This window comes from Crinia signifera, chromosome 8 (assembly GCF_055691185.1).
Source record: "Crinia signifera chromosome 8, ASM5569118v1, whole genome shotgun sequence".
NCBI lineage: Eukaryota > Metazoa > Chordata > Amphibia > Anura > Myobatrachidae > Crinia > Crinia signifera.
In genome coordinates this window covers 103,864,392-103,871,582 of record NC_139224.1, presented here as the reverse complement: position 1 = coordinate 103,871,582, position 7,191 = coordinate 103,864,392, and the positions used below count along the sequence as shown (strand labels likewise).

General features: G+C 43.4%; 2 pseudogenes; one reads left to right on the top strand and one right to left on the bottom strand.

Moving 5' to 3' along the window:
- Positions 1–1,320: 1,320 nt before the first annotated feature.
- On the bottom strand, positions 1,321–1,439 carry LOC146029733 (5S ribosomal RNA; annotated as a pseudogene).
- A 1,936-nt stretch (positions 1,440–3,375) lies between these two features.
- LOC146029731 (5S ribosomal RNA) lies at positions 3,376–3,494 on the top strand (annotated as a pseudogene).
- The last annotated feature ends 3,697 nt before the right edge of the window (positions 3,495–7,191 follow it).

Genomic DNA, 7,191 nt, shown 5'->3' with positions numbered 1-7,191 from the left:
ATGCATTTTCTGGTGTGAAAGGGCTATTATTTCAAATAGCCGGCACCTGCATTGCTCTGAATACAGCCATACTCTGCCACTTTTACAGTGAGCATGTATTCCCCCTTGGCAATGAGCATGTAATTCCACATGGCAACGAACATGGAACATCTGGCAATGAGCATGGAACCCTTGGCAATGAGCATGTAGATAAGCAGCACTTATGTAGCATCATTTTTAATAGGCATTATGGTGTTTGGCATAATATGTATTGGACATAATGGCGTGTAACTTAACATGGAGAATGAAGAGGGGGGGGGAAGGCACTGGCTGGTATGACGGTATAATCTACAGAGTTTCAGCTGTACATATGAAAGACCAACATTTTTACTGCGGCAACTAAATGATTTGCAGTGTCCAGTTGGTGGTGCTCCCAAAAGATGTTCAGTAATAAAACTGAAAAAAAAGGGGGGGGGGGGTTGTCACGAGGGTGACTACAAAGGAACATACATAAGGTTTTTTGGGGCACACTTGACAAAAATAATTTGGATGATATGGTTTGATGATAGTAAGTTAAAATTAAGATTTTTATTAGATATGCGCTAAAAAGAGAAAAAGGTGAACTGGTCACTTGTTTTAATTGACAAATGAGTAGATTAGTCACCTGTCGGTGAGAGTCCTGAACAATATTGCTAAAGCCGGTGCCAGAGGCAGAAATTTGGGAGGCAACGGAGTCATCTGCCGCCGGGCTCCTGCTCCCATGGGGGCACCTCTTCTCCCCTGGAAGCTTAAATCAGTTTTTTAAAAGCCAAGGATATTGCTTCTGTGGCTGAGTTCTGAAATATATACTGTATGTGTTCTCTATCTATCTATCTATCTATCTATCTATCTATCTATCTATCTATCTATCTATCTATCTGAACATAAAAATATATTTCATATAAGGTTATATAGGGTTGTGTGTGTGTGTGTGTGGGGGGGGACCAATATATATCTTGCCTCCGGGCATCTGGAAAGAACTTACGCCACTGGCCGGCGCAATGAGAGGATAAGTATATGCACCACCTGTCGGCCAAAGTCACATATGACAATAAAGGATACAATTTAAATGTATGTAAGGTTCGACAGAGTGGTCTATTGTGGACGCTTGACACAAAAGTAAAATAATGTATATATAAATATAGATATGCGCAGCCTCCGTCTAAGAAATAGGTAGAAGGTACAGTGAAATAAATTGAGATGGAATACTGCTGTAGTAAAAAAGGAAAGGTATAGAATTTGTATAAATTTGTATAAATTTATGAGCTTTGGTCATACACTGGGTGCTTCTGCTATTCCGTAGTATTACTACACCGGATATTCCCAGTGGGTCCCCCCTACAAGTACTAAGCCGGCCAATCACTGCTTAGCTGCTGAAATCGGTACGGGATCAGGCGATCCAGTGATGTATGGTAGTAAGTTTACCAAGTGAGAGGGCACCTGTGTTGATACCAAAGGAGATGTAGAATGCTTCTGCTTTCAGAGGTGTCACCAGTATGTCACCCTGTTACCTGCCTGTATTGCAGGGGGATTTATGGTATGACACAACTGATGAGAGAGCATGGAACTAGATAGATCAATAGGAAGTGGGTAGGTGTCTCCGGCGTGTCTCACCTTCTGCTGTCCACCATCTACTGATAGTATCCAATGGTGGATGAGAGAGGCGAGTAACGTCCACCCCTTCCCTGAGGTATAGGTTTTTAGACGTGAGTGAGTGAATAGGAGACAGAGGAAAAAAGGGGAGGGGGGGAGGACAAAGTGGTGGAAATGAGAATAGTGTTAGTAATTAAAATACCGGTTGGTATAGGTACAAAGATTTGACAGTTTCTAAGACAAAACAATGGATGTATCCTCTTTGCTGATGCAAATGGTTTGTCACCAGTATCAGTATAATTTTACTGGGACCACTGTGATAACCCGAGGAATTTAATCCTAAATTGCCTGGTCTGTATGGTTTTAAGAGGGTTTTATGGGTAGATTGACATCTGTCATTCCCCTGACCCGGACAAAATAGTCAAAAATCAGTCGAGAGGTACTATTGCACAGTAATGAAAGTAAATTGCTGAAAAATATATATATTGCAGAAAGATATTTTGCAGAAAAATATATTGCAGAAAGATTTGGCAATTATATATTAAATTGGCTTTTGCCTTACACTGTTCACAGAACGGACAAATATTCCACAAGGTATCAGATTGCAGAAAAATGTATTGCAGAAGAATATGGCAATTATGTATTAAATTAGCTTTTGCCTTGCATTGTTCACAGTAAGGACAAATATTCCACAAGGTATCAGAAAAGGTATACTGTAATTTCACAATTAGTGTGGCCCGTGTGCTAAGCACTAATGATCTTTTGTGCTAAGCTGGAGAGATTTCAGCATGCATTTGTGTTAACAGTGCAGGCTCCCCACGCCGGGTTCCAGGCGCTGGGAGAGAATGAAAGGGTACTTAGCTGTAGTTGCCCTTAAGACTATAGGGCGAGATGAGCCGGGTTCTGGAGACAGCAGTGGAGGCGTGATCCGCTGAGGGTCGGCGCCCGTCACCAGATTGACGGGGATGCCGTGGGGAGTGAGGTGCCGGAATCGACGGTAGCGACGGAGGCTGGGGGTGTGTCAGAGGCGTCGTCCTGACACGTGTTTCGCTTGGCTTCGTCAGAGGACGCGAAACACGTGTCAGGACGACGCCTCTGACACACCCCCAGCCTCCGTCGCTACCGCCGATTCCGGCACCTCACTCCCCACGACATCCCCGGCATCCCCGTCAATCTGGTGACGGGCGCCGACCCTCAGCGGATCACGGATGTCAATCTACCCATAAAACCCTCTTAAAACCATACAGACCAGGCAATTTAGGATTAAATTCCTCAGGTTATCACAGTGGTCCCAGTAAAATTATACTGATACTGGTGACAAACTATTTGCATCAGCAAAGAGGATACATCCATTGTTTTGTCTTAAAACTGTCAAATCTTTGTACCTATACCAACCGGTATTTTAATTACTAACACTATTCTCATTTCCACCACTTTGTCCTCCCCCCCTCCCCTTTTTTCCTCTGTCTCCTATTCACTCACTCACGTCTAAAAACCTATACCTCAGGGAAGGGGTGGACGTTACTCGCCTCTCTCATCCACCATTGGATACTATCAGTAGATGGTGGACAGCAGAAGGTGAGACACGCCGGAGACACCTACCCACTTCCTATTGATCTATCTAGTTCCATGCTCTCTCATCAGTTGTGTCATACCATAAATCAGTACAGGCAGGTAACAGGGTGACATACTGGTGACACCTCTGAAAGCAGAAGCATTCTACATCTCCTTGGGTATCAACACAGGTGCCCTCTCACTTGGTAAACTTACTACCATACATCACTGGATCGCCTGATCCCGTACCGATTTCAGCAGCTAAGCAGTGATTGGCCGGCTTAGTACTTGTAGGGGGGACCCACTGGGAATATCCGGTGTAGTAATACTATGGAATAGCAGAAGCACCCAGTGTCTGACCAAAGCTCATAAATTTATACAAATTTATACAAATTCTATACCTTTCCTTTTTTACTACAGCAGTATTCCATCTCAATTTATTTCACTGTACCTTCTACCTATTTCTTAGACGGAGGCTGCGCATATCTATATTTATATATACATTATTTTACTTCTGTGTCAAGCGTCTATAATAGGCCACCCTGTCGAACCTTACATACGTTTAAATTGTATCCTTTATTGTCATATGTGACTTTGGCCGACAGGTGGTGCATATACTTATCCTCTCATTGCGCCGGCTTTAGCAATATTGTTCAGGACTCTCACCGACAGGTGACTAATCTACTCATTTGTCAATTAAAACAAGTGACCAGTTCACCTTTTTCTCTTTTTAGCGCATATCTAATAAAAATCTAAATTTTAACTTACTATCATCAAACCATATCATCCAAATTATTTTTGTCAAGTGTGCCCGAAAAAACCTTATGTATGTTCCTTTGTAGTCACCCTCGTGACAACCCCCCCTTTTTTCAGTGTAACAACATGTAATGGACATTATGGTGTAAATGTGTAATGCACGCCTTTGGCTCACAATGTCCCTGTTTTTGAAGCTTATTATGAATTTTGGCTTAATCTGTGTGGCATTTTGTGAATTTTGGCTCAATCCGTGTGGTATTATGTGAATTTTGGCTCAATCCGTGTGGCATTATGTGAATTTTGGCTCAATCCGTATTGCATTTTATGATTTTTGGCTCAATCCGTGTCACATTATATGAATTTTGGCTCAATCCATGTGGCATTATGTGAATTTTGACACAATCCATGTTGCATTATGTACATTTTGGCTCAAACCATTTGGCATTATGTGAATTTTTGCTAAATCTGTGTGTTATTATGTGAATTTTGGCTAAATCCGTGTGTTATTATGTGAATTTTGGCTAAATCTGTGTGTTATTATGTGAATTTTGGTTCAAACTGTGTGGCATTATGTGAATTTTGGCTCAATCCATGTGGCATTATGTGTAAGGGGCAAGTATAATGGTCTAGTGTTTTTTTACATAATGTGTAGAAGTTGTATTTGATGTGGTACACTACACTCAAGGACACGCCCCCTGTTGAGTGGCCACACCCCATTTTCCGGAGCATGCCTTCGGCGTGCGCACAACTACATCCTTCACTTTTGTCTCTATGGTGGGTCTGCGTACTGTAAATGCCAGGGCCTATTTTTAATGCCATTCCCACCCTCTCTCTGCAGCTCTTTTAGCATGTACACTGGCACCACTAACACCGCCCCTCCCCTACCCAAACCCTCTTTTATCATGGTGCCCCCCCTGTCATTTTATCCTGGATCCGCCCCTGCCTATAGGTTTGTAATTATTGATGCTGAGTTCAGCAAATAAGCACCTCTAGGTGCTGACAGTGATGGCAATGGGCCACAGTCAGTGATGTGCCCCCGTTCCTGACTACACCTGTGCTCCGCCTACTGCATACTTTGAGGGGTTGCACTCGCACAGCTAGGAGGTTGCTGTGAAGAGACACTACCTGGGTGCTGTGTAACAGAAGGCTGATGGTACCTCTCTGCTACTGGCGAGGCCACGATCTGTGGTCCTGAGGTGCAGCAGCTGCACCAGTACAGGGATGCCTTTCCAGGGGGGTATGCTCTATTTCACTTGGAGACTGCAAAAACGGCTCTACCATCGTGCTTGATGTTGGCCACAGCTGCTGCTGTGCGTTGAGCAGTGAGCAGCGAGTGTTAGCAAGATGAAAGGGTGAGCTCTCATCTCCTGGGGTGGATGCACATCTGATCAGTGGATGGTAGGCAGCGGCAGCTCCACCAGCGGGCTTGGGATCAGCCGCGGCTGCTAGTGGATGCAGGGCAACGAGTAGCAGGTGTCAGCATTGTGGGATCGTAGGTGCTCTGTTCCAAGGTGGGTGCACGGCAAGTCAGTGAGTTTGGGGTTTCTTGGATGCATTTCGCTGCACTCAGGGTGGCTTTTTCAACACTATTGTGTCCTACAGCTGTTTGTTTTGACAGCATTGTTTTCTTGGGGCACAGTTATGAATCTGCGCTGTTTGCTGTACTTTGACCTGTTTCTGAGTGGTCATACATTGGCATCTGGGAGGTAAAGCATATGTAAGCATACTGTATGTACATTTTCTAAAGGGATCTATGATAAAAGGTTGGGTTGCTATTAGACTACACATTCCTCTTTTAGCCTGTGTTAGGCTGGGTACACACTAGAGTGATTTCAGTCCAGTTTGCCATTTCGAAATGACAGATTGCACTCCAGCAGTCCGATGTTGGAACAAATGTATGTTTCTCCAGCAGTGATGTAACAAAAAACTGCTGTGATGCAGTGGTCTCCCTTGATGATAGGTACAACATTGTCATAATTAATTTTGCTCAGTAATTTCCAGAGGCCAGTGCCATCACCTGGATTGCCACCGCCACTCCTACATGTGCCACATGTTTGTGCCACCCTCTTTGCCACTTAGCTTATTACATCCAGCTTGCTCTGTGCATCCTTTTGGCCTAAAACTATTTTTTTAGGTGTTCAGAATAGGCTGGAAATGGAAATGGATGTTATTGAGGTTAATATTACAGTATGAGCAAAATAAAAACATTCTGTGAGTTTTGCTGTGATTTTGGCAAAACCAATCCAGATCCAAAACCAAAACACAAAAAGTGTCCGGTGCACATATCTCACTTACAGTTACCAACACTGAATATTTGGGAGGATTACCAACCTTTTACTGCTCTTATGATAATGTTTACAGTGTTGGTGTTGGTCTATGTCTGATTTTGTTTCTATTTTTCATTATTTATACAAAGCCAATGCTAATCGTTCTTTCCTTACATTTGCTAAGTATGTGAGTGTGGCTGGGTGATTAGTAAACTTTTACTTTCACAGTGTGTTTGTGTCTATATTTTGATATTTGTATTACAGGTTGATCTACAAGTACCAGTGGGCCCTGTAATGTTCCACAGCAGGACCTTTAATGTCCCACATGCTGGTACTTGGGTTTGGCTGCCTCCTAAGCCACTGGGTATATAATGTAGGTATGTTCCAATTAATAATCTGCCGATTATATTCCTGTGCTACTCATAGTATATTCCTGGTTACTTGTGATTTCTATGTTCCCAGAGATTCTTAGAGTCCTAGCAAACTCCTGTCTGAGATTACTCTAGAGTTCAGTTTATTCCAGCCTGTGTGTAAGTATTCCAGCATCACACCTGCCAGGTGTCCTGTTAGATCCTGCCTTTGTCAGAGAACCCCTGCTTCCAGTGTGTGAGATCTTGTCTGTGTCCAGCTTCTGTGAGTACCTGCAGCTTCCCCACACATTGTGGTGGAAGTTGTAAATTTCATTACAATCTACCATTGGTATTCTCACAGCGCCAGTTGGAGCCATAGCTCTTGTCCTGAGACAGAGTCATGTAAGCGGTTAGGGTGCAGCCCTAATCGCATGCCAACTTGTCTTGTGTATGTTTCTTGTTTGTTTTCCTCATGACAGATGCCAGAGGCATTGGTCTAGCCTGGCGGACAGATTGCAAACCTATCCACAATACCCTGGTTATAGCTTGGGTTTGGTTTATTGCGACAGACTCGCATTATATCGGTAAAGGCCGCAAATCCTGTGTTCAGTCCTTGTCTGCAAGTTTGCATATTTCAATACATGTTTATGTGC